The sequence below is a fragment of the Heteronotia binoei genome, chromosome 5, assembly GCF_032191835.1.
Source record: "Heteronotia binoei isolate CCM8104 ecotype False Entrance Well chromosome 5, APGP_CSIRO_Hbin_v1, whole genome shotgun sequence".
NCBI classification, from domain to species: domain Eukaryota; kingdom Metazoa; phylum Chordata; class Lepidosauria; order Squamata; family Gekkonidae; genus Heteronotia; species Heteronotia binoei.
Window position 1 is genome coordinate 111,702,360 of NC_083227.1, and position 13,147 is coordinate 111,715,506.

The following is a 13,147-nucleotide window of genomic DNA, read 5'->3' on the forward strand; positions in this document are numbered from 1 at the left end:
ATATATATATATATATATATATATATATATATATATATATATATATATATACACACACACACACACACACACACACAAGGCATTTATTTGTGTTGCAGGATTGCTGGGTGTCGGTACCGCTCTCCGAGTCCGACGAGGAAAACTCCCGGTGCACAGACTACTCAGAGATGATCGGCATCGATTCCCGGATGGGCGAACGGGTCGATGTCGATGGCCGCGGACGAGTCTCAGCCGCTGGGGCAGTGTGCCTCTCCGGAGGGATCGATACCGATGCCGCTGCTGATGGTCTTCGAGAATGGTGCAAAAGCCTCGACATGCAGGATGCCTCCGACTGTTGATCCCACTCCGCAAACTCCCTCGGTGGGAACCACTGATATGGAGGGTAAGGATACTGATAGGTGGGCGGCCACTGACACTGCTCCCACGATGGTAGCGGAGGGCTCTAGCTCCCATCTGCCTCTAGGTTCCATCGGGGTAGACGGGTCCATCAGCGCCGATGCCTCGATTTCGGAGATCAAACCACTCCCACTCCGACGCCGCGACCCGGATGACGAGCATTGCTGAGTGAGGTCGATCTCCTGCTCAGACATCGAGAGACGGGGCTGTTGAGTACTGCCTCTCGATGGCGATGGGCTGTGGCATGGGGACGCCAGGATCTTCAGTGCCGAAACGTCGCAAGAAGGCGATGGAGTGCGGGACCTCTTCCGCTTCTCCTTGGACTTGGCCTTCTTCGGGGCGGATGCTCGGGTCCCCGAGTCATCCCGACGCTTCTTGGCGGGCGTGTCCACTGATCCTTCATGGGATCGTTTTGTGGAGGAGCCTTGCTCAATCGGCATTTCGGTCACGATCGGGGTCACATCGGCCAATGTGACCGTCAGGGCCGGAGTGTCTGCCATGGTCGATGCCGACGGGCCCGATACCGATTTCTGAGGGTGGAGTGCTGACTCAGTTAAAGCCGCCAAAAGCCGCACCACCCGGTTCTTCCACGTTTGCTTGGAGAAGCGGAGACAGTGTGGGCAGGACTCCACGCGGTGTGCTTCACCCAAGCAGAGAAGACACAGAGAATGGCCATCTGGGGGGGGCAATCTTCTTCCCACAAGAGCGGCAACGTTTGAAAAAACCCCAACGTCTTTCAATAGATGCCAGTCGCCAAAAAACCCACTCAGAGTCCTCTGAGGGGAAAAAAATCTTTTAGGGGAAAACAAATGGGGGGAAAGGCCCCGAAGGGCAGTCCAGCAAACACACACACAAACTTTTTTTTTTACTAACTATCTAAACAAACTAACTATCTACGCTAAGAAAACAACAAACGGGCTATATACAATGATAAAGGCGAAAAAAACAATATCGCACCGACCGGGGACACGAAAGGCAAACCTCTCCGTGCAGCAGTCAGAAAGGAACTGGCGGGATCCCCGTGCTGGCGCCGGTGAGCATGCGTACTGGGACGCCTGCGCATGCCCATTGGTGCCAAGCGCGGAAAAATCCCGGGCTTTTCAGATATCGATTCAGGGATCGGCGCAGGCGCTTTATCCCACAAGTGTGAAGCACAGAGACCACGAAGAAGATAAACGCTGTTCTCTCTCCCTAAACACTTCCCTAACTTCTCTACCTGGGAGGTTGCAGTGCAGGGTAGGGTCTCTTCTCCAAAGGCCTTCAGCTCTCCTTCATCTCTCCCTCTCTCTCTAGAGAGGGCAGAGAAACTTCCACTCTACCCCAGACTGATTGCAGCTGAATCTCTTGGGTTTCCACTTCTGACTTGCAGGGTTCTCCACCTCTGTGGCCTGGTCACCCTGCACAGCCCTTCCACAGGAGTCTCTTGCTACTCTTCAGTAGCTCAAAGACTGCCTGCTTCCTGGTTGGATAGGATCTATCTAGAGGTTACTCCACCCCTTGGGAAAGTTCTTCTTTCCTCCTCCCCCACCCCCCCAGCACTTTTTAGGCCTAAGGACTGCTGGGCCTTGTAGGTCAGAGGAGGAGGACATTTTAACATCTAAAACTACAAACAGCAGCCATTTTAAAACCAGCCAACTGCCAGCACTTTAACCATTTCGTTACAAAGTGGCTTGTCACAATTGAAGTTTAGCAAAAGCCTGAGAGGCGAAAATGGGTTCTGAATGTCTGGAGACCTCATTTAGCTCTAATTAATTCAAAGAATGAACAACACTGCACAACGTTAATCCTTGTTGGCTGCCTAGGTCGCCAATTTCCTTGGCGTTCTGGAGGTAATCTGTTACTGCATTTCATCGTGGGAGTTTTGTACCTGCACCTTTTACAAGAAAAACTCTGTTACTGAACTGCAGGACTTTTTGCAAGACAATTATTAGGTGCTTTGTTCCTTTCTCCCTTTTGTTTCATTCACTTGTGTAAATTGGTATGTTTAAACTTTATAAATATTTGTTATAAAAGTTAATGTGAATCGTTATAGCTTTAAGAGATACGTTTTAAGACGTTCTGGTACACGGAAGCGTTGCTTTGGATCCCCTGCCATTTATCCGTGTCTCACTTTGGTTGCTTAAACTCTAGGTGCGGTCTGGAGATTACATACTATTATAATTGATCTCCAGACAACAGTGATCCATTCCCTTGGAGAAAATTGCTGCTTTGGAAGATGGACTCTGTTCATTGTGCCCTGCAGAGGTCCCTCCACTCCCCAAACCTCACCCTCCTCAGGCTCCACCCCAAAAACTCCATGTAGAGCTGGCAACCCTATGTGGTTAAAGCAGTAAAATTAATTTAGGTTTGATAGGTCAGCAAGTATTGCATATATGTCGATGTACCCAGTTTTTTCCTCTGTGGTTTCAAAATGTTCAAAAACTTACATTTTTACAACATGTAGTTGGGACATAACTGAGGGAGATTAGGACATTTTGCAGAGTGGTTTTGGCTTCAGAATCTACTCCCGTTCCTTTTTCCCTTGCTTTGTTTTACAAAGGATTAGAAGACTTGACAATATTGATATGGTTGCCTAGCAACCCCCAAAAGCCACTGAAAGTCCCATGAAGATACATTCAGGTGGGTAGCTGTGTTGATCTGAAGTGGCAGGACAATGTTTGAGTCCAGCAGCACCGTTAAGACCGACAAAGTTTTATTCAAGGAATGCACTTTTGTGTGCGCACACACACTTCCTTATATGAGGAAGTGTGCATGCACACAAAAGCTCATATCTTGAATAAAATTTTGTTGGTCTTAGAGGTGCCACTGGACTCAAACTTTGTTCTAAAAATGCCACTAGCATTCTTGTCAGTCAGACACTGTTATTTTGAGAAGTTTTAATCCCCCAAAGTCTGTCCCTCCCTCCTTCCTTCCTTTCTTGATTTTTCAGTTTGTTGCAAAATCCAACCACCACAATCAACTGTCCCTAGCTCAATTTTGTGGCTGTATCATTCATATAATCTATGGTGTGGTTCAGAAATAGATGTATTGATTGATACGGCATTTTGCTTTGAAGAAAAACGGGACATAAATCTGTAAATGGGATAAGCAAAACAAAGGAATAGAATGCAAGGGAGTACAAAACGAAAGGTTATTAATTGTAACATGCTCAAAGTATAAATGAAAAAGGGTCTTTTCCACACACAATGCTCTGTAGGTGAAAGCCACATGGACTAAAAATCATTAAGCAAATACTTGCCACTACCATTTTCAGGACTTCAAGTCTAACCAGACTTCTGAATTCAGTGAGACTTCCCTGTCTCCCAAATAAATGTATTCTGTATTAAGCAGCATGCACACGCACACGCCTGCACACATACCTTGCCACAACTGCTATGGTATCTATTGGTGTTCTTCAGAAGCTCCTGGAATTGCACAAGTAGTGGAGGCAACAGGGTAAACAAAAGGTGCTTCATTAGTCTTTTTATTGTCTGAAGTTTAATTACATCATCTCAGCTTTGGAAAGAGAAGACAAACATTTGCAGCATGAAGTTCCTCACCCTGTTAGGAAAAGCTTTGGACAGCTGTGCCAGTTTTACCACCTTCCCACTTTCTCTTGCCCAACAATTTCACAGAAGGCTTGTCTTAGAGTGGTTTTATTATTCAGATCTGAGGAAGTAGTTGCAAAAAAGGCCTTCCTCAATCTAACGGACAACTTATGCAACTTTCTAGAAAAAAAATAAGTGCAGAGGAAATCTATTTGTAAAACAAACAGGATTCTGCGATATGCAGCCAGAGCTCCAATATACAAGGTACATCATGGGGATTGTTTTGTATGCTTTAAAAAAAAATCCAATATTCATGTAGATGCCACATTTACCTTTTTAAAATGTGTTTAAGAAATCACACTAATATACTTCACTAATGGAGATATGAATTGTTCCACAATGAAGACAGGATCTTTTAATGATTTCTGGCAGATCAAATCCATTTACTTCCAGTGGGTGCCAGACAGACAGATGCCTTCAGAAACAGAGCACAAAGTACAGAAACAGAGCACAAAGCCCCACCTCACCACCACCATTGTTCCTGTTCTGGGCACTGAGGCTTTCTTTGGCAACTGCAGGCCTCAGAGGCAATGTTCCCTCTAAGCTGCAGAGTCTGGTGAGCAAAAATTCTACTTTGTGAGCTACTGGCATTAAAGTTGTGAGCTATTGCATAAATTTTTGTGCTCTGGGGTCATCCTTCCTGAGCTAAGACAAAAATTTGTGAGCTGGAGGCTAAAAATCTGTGAGCTAGCTCACGCTAACTCAGCTTAGAGGGAATACTGCTCAGAGGTCCAGACAGACTCAGGTCATTTCCAGCTTTTGTGGTTCCTAGCCATGACCTTTAAAAAATGTTGACACGGTAACAAGGCATAAAAAAAAAAGTGAGAACTTGTGAAACCTATCAAATGCCAATAAATGAACAAATTTCTAAATCTGAGGCCCCTATAAGCTTGCAACCCAAGCTAAATGCCGCTCCCCCCATTGTCCTTGAACTATTTGCCAAGTAGCCATTGATAAACTCATTTTCTGTAATGTTGTCTGTTCTTTATTTAAAGTTATCTAAGGTAGTGATTGTCACCATAGTGAGTGGTACTGAGTTTCATAGGAAAAGTACAGCAATTTAGCCTCCCTAAGTATAGCCCTGTGGCACAGAGTGGTAAGCTGCAGTACTGCAGTCCAAGCTCTGCTCACAACCAAGTTCGATCCTGGCAGAAGCTGGGTTCAGGTAGCCAGCTCAAGGTTGACTCAGCTTTTCATCCTTCTGAGGTTGGTAAAATGAGTACCCAGCTGGGGAAGGCAACGCCAAACCACCCCATAAAAAGTCTGCCAAGAAAGTATCATGATATGACATCACCCCATGGGTAGGTAATGACTCAGTGACTTTACCTTTTTAAGTAGGGCTTGTCTGAGACCTGAACACAATACCTTTCACATTAGTGGATTATACAACAAGCCTCTTTAGCAGCAAGGGCAGCTACAAGCAGAAGAAAGCTGCTCAGTGCTAAGAAGTAAAGAACATAAAAGGTGGAAATAAGGGGAGTTGTGACTGCTTATTTTGTCACCAGTATCAGGAATAATGCAAAATAGCTGAGATGCTTTGTGCTCTTTGACATTTGGGGTTACTATTTCAGCAGGTCCACTGATGGCTTATAATGGGCACAGAATTAGTATGGCAGCAGAAAGGTTCATCCATTGAACCTATGGCTGTTATAGTTACATGAAAAAGTTGGGTGGCAACCATACCCCATGAATCTCTCTCGGCTTGGCTTCGCGAACGAAGATTTAAGAAGGGTGCAATAGTCCACGTTTGCTGCAGGCTCGCTGGTGGCTGACAAGACCTCACCTGCGACCCCATGAATAGAAGCTTATATAATAAGCAGCTCCCCATGCTTGCAAAGGACACAACAGGAGGAACTTCATTCTTTTTTTCAGGCGTAGAGAAAAGGTGCCAAATATGGTTACAACAGCACAGTGAGGAACTGACATGTTGAAACTTCTTCCCTTTTCCACTTGGCAGCCTTCCCCATCAAGGACTGCATGCACAAGATTACGCCTCTTTATACTCTGCATTTGTGAATCACTAACAGGATTAATTCCACATCACCCATAAACATACATCAAAGCAAAGCTGCAAAAACACCCCAGGCACTCCAAATGCAACTCAGCCCATGTGATCAAAGGCGCCCTTTTAAATTGTATTATTAATGATCTTATTGGAGTTTTATAGCTGCATAAACACTGGTCATAAATAAAACCATCCTACAGACCAGTGTTTCCCATTTGCAGGGTCGTAACCCGGTACCGGGCCATGGAAGCCTCACTACCAGGTCACAAGAAAAGCCAAAGCTAGCCCCGCCCCCAGCAAAGCATGACATCTGCTCTGCTTCCTTCCTTCCCCCCGTCTCTCTGTTGTGCAGAAAAAATCTAGCCTTGAACATATATGAACATATGAAGCTGCCTTATACTGAATCAGACCTTTGGTCCATCAAAGTCAGTATTATCTTCTCAGACTGGCAGCGACTCTCCAGGGTCCCAAGCTGAGGTTTTTCACACCTATTTGCCTGGACCCTTTTTTGGAGATGCCAGGGATTGAACCTGGGACCTTCTGCTTCCCAAGCAGATGCTCTACCACTGAGCCACCGTCCCTAGCCTTGAAGACTGACACAGGCTACAAAGCCTGAGCTCTGTTTGGCTTCCTTTCTTCCCCTATCTCTGTGTTGTACAGAGAGGAGCTGGGCTGCCTCTCCTTCCTTCTCCCCCCCTCCCACTGTTTAAGAGAAAAGCTGGAGTCCACCGGCACTTTAGACCCATAAAGTGTTCTTCAAGGTATGAGCTTTCATGTGCCTTATAGGATGCTCTTTTGGAGAGATTTCCCCGGGAGGCCTGGGCGGCAAAGAAGGGTGTGTGTGTGTGTGTGTGTGTGTTTCAGCCGGGGCGGGCAATCCAGTAGCTATTTTTTTTTACCAAATGACCCTTGGGCAGAATTGTTGCTGGCTGGGGTCATCTGATGGTGAGAAAGGCTTTTTTTCCTCCCCCCCTTTCTTTCTTTCCCTGCAAGTGATGCTCTGTCTGTATTCTTGGTGCTGGGAGGGGGGGAAGCAACAGTGGAAGGGCTTCTAGTGCCCTGACCCCACTGGTCGACATTCTGGTGCTTTCTGGGAATTGTATGAGAGAATTTTGGACTGGATAGTCCACTGGCCTGATCCAACATAGCTCCTCTTATGTTCTTTCTTTCCATGTCTTCTTTTCCTCTCCTTCCATTTCATTCTTTCCCTTTCTTTCCTTCCCTTTTTACTGGATGAAACTTTTCAGTTCATCATACTGTTGTTGCAGACATAGGAGCTCTGCCAATGAAAACTTGGCACCTCCAGTTGTAGCCAGCTGGCCTTTCTATAAGATTTCTGTGTGAGTGAGTGAGAGTTAGAGGTGTGCGGCAGAAAGAAATTATTGGAAATTACTGCAGTATATCTCAACAGCACTGGAAGTGATGGTACTATGAACTTGGCACCATTTTACTGGTCCTGCTTTTAACAGCTGTCTGACTCCAAAATTAAACTCCTGTAGATATTAAAAAGGATTAAAGAAGTTCACTGGCTAAATATCTGCAAAACAGGTTGCTTTTAAAGGCATGGGAAACACAGCCAGTAAAAAGCTGCAGGCCCCTCATAAATATCCTTTTTGGGATAACTACAGAAAAGCTTGTATGAACTTCATATAACTGGAAATTAATTCATTAATTGCAGTACAATTCTCTGCTACCTTTCACAGCAATTTCCCAGTGTTTCAGCCAAAGAAAAGTATGAAAAATAGCTGTCGAAAGATTTTCTTGAAACCAAGCAAGCTTGGTTATAGTTTGAGTCAGGGTTCCAGTAGTAGCAGCTGAAGGAAGGGCCTACTAAATGTTTCAGCATATTTTGAGATAGAGCAGCTGCCAGGGCCCAGTGTGGGTGATACACAGTGCTGTCATTCCTGATGGCAATGGCAACAGCACTCCCAACTGCATACACTGGCCAGTGCTGTTGAGGAAGGGGTGTGTAGGTGGTGCAGGCAATTGAACATGGGCATTAGGAGTGCATGCAAGCTGGAGAAGAACACACAGTGGAAACAGATAGGTGCATGCAGGTGTGGGAGCGGAAAGAGAGGACGGCCTACTTTCCACCCCCATTTTGGCTCAGAATGAGTTTCAGAGAGATTTTTCTGAAAATGAAGTTACTTCAGAAGAAGAAGCAGGTTTGGGGGAGTGCCCTGGAAGTGACAACACAGGCAAAGGTGGAGTTTTGGTTCAGTGTACCCTGAAAGTGACATCACTTAGCCCTTGACACCACAGGTAATGACATAATTCCTGTCTTCGGGCTCTACCCCCAAAGTCTCTTGGCTACACCCCCAAATTTTAGTGGGCCACGAAGAAGAAGTGTAAAAATAACCGGGCCTCAGGAAATAAAAAATTTGTGAAACCCTGCTATAGACTATTTAATATCAATATTATTAACATAAGTATCTTCCCAGGTTTTCTGCCCAACCCCACTCCACTGAAAATCACTAAACCTGGTGGGGGGGGCACTGATTATATTGGCAATGTTATATAATGATAGTGAACCATGTTTGAAGGAAACCTTGCCAGCCTCATTGAATAGAACCTACCCTGGCCTGTAAGTGAAGCTAGGGTTGCCAATCCCCAAGTGGGGGCAGGGGATCCCCTGGTTTGGAGACCCTCCCCCTGCTTCAGGGTCGTCAGAAAGGATAGGGGCACCTTCTTTTGGGGCTCATAGAATTGGACCCCCTGGTCCAATCTTTTTGAAACTTGGGGGGTATTTTGGGGAGAGGCACTAGATGCTATACTGAAAATTTGGTGCCTTTACCTCAAAAAACAGCCCCCCAGAGCCCCCAATACCTCCAGATCAATTCCCCATTATACCCTATGAGAATCGATCTCCACATAGGGAATAATGAAGTGCCCAGCAGACATTCCCCCCCCTGGTTTCTGGCAACTCTGAAGCAAGGGATTGGCATCTCTACTCACGAGTTGCTGCCAACTTCTTAAAAGTAACACAGATACACCATCCCAAGAGGAAGCCTTTCCAATCGGAGACTGAAGCCTCCAGAGGTGGAAAGTCACATGGTGGCTATGGGGGTGGGGCTTCCCCCTGCCGGCCAGCTGACTGGGGGCGAGAAGGAGCCTGGGAAAGTGGGAGAACCCCCGCTGGGACCTGAGGATTGGCAAGCCTAGTTGAATCTATGTAGGTAAACAATGAGACCAGAAGAGGAGCCCACCAATCTAAATTTTCAGTATTACTGGGGATATTGTAGGTCAGAATTGAATATCCAGGGCTATCACTAATTGACATTAGGGTTGCCAAGTCTGTGTTGGAAAAGGGTCTTCTCAATCGCTGCCCCCCATTGGTGGAACCAACTACCTGAGGAGGTAAGAGCCTTGTGGGACCTTGCCCAGTTCCGCAAGGCCTACAAGACAATATTATTTCAGCTAGCTTTTAAAACTGAAACCGCCAAGATATTAGATCTAATTGGATGTTTAAGAACACTGAATGCCATCTGTAACTAAATGGAAATCAGCACCAAATTGTTCAAAATGTTTTGATTTAATGTTTAATTTAATTGTTTTATTGTGACTTTACTGTGTATTGTGAGCTGCCCTGAGCCTGCTTCAGCAGGGAGGGCGGGATATAAATTGAATAAACTAAACTAAAATACCTAGAGACTTTGAGGGTGGATCCAGGGGAAGGTGGGGTTTGGGGAGGGGAGAGGAGAGGAGAGACTTTTGTGCACCACACCCGAGGAAAAGTACTCCCCCCCCTCCAAGAAAGTACCGGGCCCAGCCATGAATAGCTCATTTATCCCCCCAAGGAAAATACCTGACCCAAGGAAAATATCTAACTGCGAGCGTAACTGTTAATAGATTATTTCCTTTCTCCTGTATATATTAATTATGCATGAAGACAAGGTCAAGAGATGTTCATATAAGGGTAAAATAAATTATTAACGTCGGGGATAGGCAGAATGTGCGCCTTCCACATTGGCCATGATTGGCCGGAGGGACAGATAGGGGGCGTAGCGTCAGGAGCCTTAAATTGAGCTGAATGCGACCTAGACTTCAGAGACCGCACCCTGGGTGCCTTCTCTCCATGCCTGAAGACATGTATTCCAAATAAAACCTGCTGACCACCTTGTCTTGGTGTTTTCCTGGTGAGACGAAAACAATCCATAACAGAAAAGCCATGCTAGATCAGACCAGTCCAGCATCCTGTTCACATAGAGGCCAACTAGCTACTTCTAGGAAGTCCATAAACAGGAAGACTCCAACAGTATTTATAATTAAATGTATAAATTCCATATATAATAAAAAAGTTAAAGAAATTCGAAATACCTAAATCAAGAATTACCTAGTCATTCATGGGAATCTAGTTTTATATTGCCTCTACCATTAAAAAAATAGATTAATTTTTAAGAACGGTTATGGGTACCATAAATTACCTGTAAATAACAGCTATCTGTTAAAGAATGTTCTGATATACACAAAAAATGTAAGCCAAATAAATCTGTTAGATGCCACACGATTCCTTTATATATTTCTGCTATATCTCTCAAATTCTTAACTTGTACAATTATGAGAGATAATTCTTAAACAGCTAATCAAATGGGCAATGGACTATCCTAATCAGTAGTTATCTCCACAGAAGAGATTATTCACATTTGTCTCAGCTTTTAGTATTTCACCTTTATGAAGAGGCGGAAATATACATAAAAGCAATGTCTGTAGCTTTAAGAAATAAATGCTCTCCATGTCTACTGCTAGGCAAACATAACAGTATTGCCAGCTGAAGCCTTGGTTTCTATCAGTAAAAAGCAGAGGGAGGAGGCAGGGCCTTACCAGGGCTATTTTTGGTCTTTGAGGGGGGAGTCATGGGGTCAGGCCTGTCAGCAGTCACCAGGCAACTTGCTATCACATTAGTTCCATAACTTACCAAAGCTTGGCTGCTTGCTACTGTTCAACAGCAGCTGCCACACAAAAAACAATGTTAAATAGCAGTAAATGTTTCAGATCAGGTTCAAATCCTCACTCTGCCATGGAAACTCATTAGATGAACCTGGACTAGTTACATATTCTCAGCCAGGGCTTTTTTTTTTGTAGAAAAAGCCCAGCAGCAACTCATTTGCATATTAGGCCACACCCCCTGACATCACCAGACGTGACATCACCTGTTCAGCAGGTCACTTTCCACATATTTACACAAAACAGTACAGTGCCATCGGCTGTACTGATGGATGTGTGTTCTCATACAGCCCATTGAGAGACCTTGTTTTGCCCCCCCCCCAAACACAGTCAGAGAGAGAGAGCCACGTGTAGTGGAGTGGGCAGTGGCAGTGCTTGTGGGCTGCTCCATGTCTCTTACTCTCTTTGCAAGTCTTTTTGAGGCTTGAGGTGGCAGAGAGGACAGAGCGTGCAGTCTGGAAGCATGTGGCCGCCTAGTGCCTTCCCTCTGCCAGAGACCTTTTTTTGAGCAAGCGCCCTGGCCAAGCCAGCCAGAACTGTGTTCCTGCTCAAAAAAAGCCCTTCACAGAGCTGCTGTGAGGATATAATGGCAGAGAAGAGAACGATATAAACTGCTTTGAATCCCCATTGTGGATAAAAGCGGGCTATGTATAAGTGAAGCAAATAAATATAGCTGAAGATGGGAGGCAAATAAAAAATTCATCAATTGGTGTGTGCGAATAAGAGAAGGAATCAGGGAAAGATGAGGATATGGGTGTTGCAAGGAGGAGGGAAAGAAGACATAATGTGGGGAAGGGGATACAGGGGAAAACAAGGTGCCTTTCTCAAGTCCTTGCAGGTTCCCCATTGCGCATCTGGACTTGACCTGGTGGCCAGCACCACATAACAGGGCCATTATTTTCCCAAGTAGAAACTACCAAGGGAAGGTAAGGAGGAAAAGCTGAATAATGAGGGGCATATAAAGATAGGTGGGCAGGAAGGAAAAAACAAAGCAGGAAAAGAGAAAGGTGATAAGGATTTTCAGGGAAGTTAAAGATAAAATGGGGGGGGGGGATGAGATGCCCCCTGAAAGTCCACCACTTTTATATCTAATTCGCCACACAGCCATGTGTGTGGATACTTAAATCCAGAGACTGGAGCCAAGAACAGAAAAGACAGTTCTTTCTGCAAAAGTCAGCAAGGTCCCAATGGAAAAAATATGAACTATTTAAAAAATACACTGGGAGTTAAACCCCCTCCCCCAAACAATAAGAGACGCAGTGCCCGTACCTTTAAGATATGCATGCTATCTGAGATCTCAGTGGCCATTGTGGGAAATGTAAGGCAACTACAGCATTGTTTTGTTAAGTAATAGGCAAGCTGACAAGGAACGGGCAGGGCCTCTCAGTCCACCCCTACTTTCCTCTCTCCTGCCTTGGAAGGATGATTCATTGGGGTACAGCCTACCAGTTACCACCAGGCAACTTGCTGGTATGCAATCTGTGAAACTCACCCAGGTGTCATAGTGGCTATGACTTGATGCTACATAACTCAATTTGCCTGGGCCCAGCAGCATCCTGCACACAACTCACCTGAGCAACTTGCTATCCTAGAAATTTGAAAACTTGACAAGACTTTTCCAAGGGAGAAGTTACTAAAGGGAAGCAGCCTGGGACACTCAGCAGCGCTTGCTGCGTTCGACAGGCACCGCAGATTAGAAGCGCTTTTTTTTCTTGGCTTTAAGGGGTTGGGAGAGCACCCCTGCCCCTTAAAGCCAAGAAAAAACATTCAGCACTTCCCCTCAGCAGTGCTTCCCGAGTTCAGTGGGCATTGTGGACGAGAGGTGCTGTTTTTTCTTGGCTTTAAGGCGTTGGGGGAGCTCCCCCAACGCCTTAAAGTCAAGAAAAAGCAGTCGGCACTTTCCCTCAGCAGTGCTCGTCTAATTCCGAGGGCGCTGCAGACGGGAAGCGAGGCTTGGGGATGGCAAGAGCAGGGAGGGGGTGCCCGTCCGCTACCCCTGCTGGGAGCTGGTGCCCTAGGGATTTGCCTAGTTTGCCTACTCCCACACACCGACCCTGTGCACTGTTATTTTTTCTCTGGTGTCTTCCATGCAGAATAGCAGCTGTGATCAAAATTGCATTTTTTCTTAATTGGTGAGGTCCAAAGGTTTTGTAAACACTTAGAACAATGAAGTGCCATTTTAATGTTAGGCTTCCAAAGACTGCCAAAATGGTTC